Source organism: Artemia franciscana, chromosome 21 (genome assembly GCF_032884065.1).
Source record: "Artemia franciscana chromosome 21, ASM3288406v1, whole genome shotgun sequence".
Taxonomy (NCBI): domain Eukaryota; kingdom Metazoa; phylum Arthropoda; class Branchiopoda; order Anostraca; family Artemiidae; genus Artemia; species Artemia franciscana.
The window spans coordinates 25,133,566-25,135,983 of record NC_088883.1 but is presented as its reverse complement, the minus strand read 5'-3'; positions in this window follow the sequence as shown (position 1 = coordinate 25,135,983).

Sequence of the window (2,418 nt, the reverse complement as noted above, 5' to 3'; positions counted from 1 at the left end):
CTTTAGAGACTCTACGCAATATTTATCACAATTTAACTTTACCCGTTTCAAGAATTTTTCACAAGGAAAAAACTGTAATACCTTGCTTAATTCGTTTTCTCGTTTGAAAATTTCTTCTATAGTCAATTCACCCAATTTTGCGTAGCAAGTAATTTAAATAGAATAAATAAGCTGTACTTCCTTCTGCTCAGCCTTTATCTCAGTATGCCTTTGTCAGTATATCTCTGCTTTTCTTTCTCTCATTGTTAGATATCTTTCAAGTTTTTCAATCAGAACTGCCTTAAGACTTAAAAAAGTAAGGGGCAACATAGCAAGACCAGATAAACCTGAAGCACCAAATATAAATTTAGAGGCTAAAAATGCATCATTAACATTTCAATAATATTAAAAATTTCTATGATAAATAAGTAATCTTTTTTGTATTCCCTCTTCCATTTATATTTGAAAGAAAAACTTTAAATAAAATTATTTGGATCTATCCCTATAAATCTTCTTTTTATGTAATCAACACACAAATGACCACAACTTTCATTGTTAAAATTTTGGACTTGACAGTAGAATGATAGGCAATTTGTTTATTTGAAGTCGTTAAGTAGTTGAAAATTTCAAATTCAGGCTAGATTCTAAAAGAATCATTAAAGTTCACAAATGGGTACTTGGGATCATTGAAATAACAAGTCCAGTACGTTCCAGGGGATCATATATAGACCAAAATTTTTTTGGTCTTCTGTGCTGTTAGGTAGCCTACTTTAACAGCTTCTATTTGTATTTTTTGGGTCTACCACGTTTTTGGGAGCTTCAACAACCACTTCCGATCCAGATCCAACAATTTTGAATGCACCAGGTAATTTTAAGCCTTGACCTTTTGGTAAAGTCCCCGGTAATGTTAAACCTTCACCTTTACCATTTGAAGAATTTATAATTTTCTCAACAATTTTCTTTCCAGCATATATGCCTAATGCACAGTACCACGTGTTAGAGCAGCTTTACCTATTGCAGCTGCTAATGATTTTAAAAATAGAAGCAAGCCACCATTTTGAGTCAGCTTATTATATGATATAATCAAAAAGTTATCTTTATTCTTTATTTTTACTTGCTCAATTTGTCCTCTCTTCAAGACTTTGTTCTCTTTAGGCAATAATTTAACGGGTTCTTTACCAACAGCATTATTTTCTATTTGAATTTGGCAATTTTCTTATTTTTTAAGACATCTGTTTATTTTTACTTTTTCAAGAGGAGATAGATGAATTGTATATTCAATGAAGTGAGTTTTTTTTTATTGATTTCAAATTTATCAAGAAGAGATGAGAATATTAACCTTTTTTCTTTTAATTTTAATTTTTCTCAGACAACCGACACACAGACAACTTATTTAAATATATATATATATATATATATATATATATATATATATATATATATATATATATATATATATATATATATATATATATATATATATATATATATATATATATATATATATTTATATATATATTATATATATATATATATATATATATATATATATATATATATATATATATATATATATATATATATATATATATATATATATATATATATATATATATATATATATATATATATATATATATATATATACTAGCTGTTGGGGTGGCACTTCATGCCACCCCAACACCTAGTAGGTTGGGCACTTTGCCCCTTCCAAGCCCCCCCCCCCCCCCGCGCGCCTAAGTTGTTACGCGCCATATTAGTTACGCGCCATTGTAGTTGTGTCCCTTTGTCCCACCTGTGAATAGATATATAATATATATATATATATTTGTCCATGGGAAGAACAATCCGTATTCAGATCTATTCCTCATTATTCTAATGAAGTGTTCCTGTGTCCCGGTCGTCATTTATATACCCTGTGTCCCTGTATCCTGGTGTCCTGGTCGTCATTTGTGTCCTGGTGTCCCGGTCTGTGATTTCTATTCGAGCAATCTCTGTGTCCCGGTCGTCATTTATATATCCCGCCTGTGCCCCCGGCGTCCCCGTTGTAGTTTTGTCGCTGTGCCCCGGTCGTCATATATATTCTCTGTGTCCCGGTCGTGATTTGTATCCAGGTGTCGCAGTCTGTAATTTCTCTTTGAGGTTCTCGGCCGTCATTAATATTCCCCGAGTCACGGTCGTCATTTGTGTACCCTTGTCCCAGTGTGTAATGTCATCAGTTGACAAACATGACGTCAGTCGACACACAAACATGACGTCATTCGACACACAAACACAGACAAATTATTTATATATATATTCTGCCAACCTAGTTATTGGGGGCGCTTTGCGTCCCCAAGCCCCTGTGCACGCAAGTCGTTACGCGCCATATAAGTTACGCGCTATTGTAGTTGCGTTCTTGTGTCCCACCTGTGAATATATATATATATATATATATAT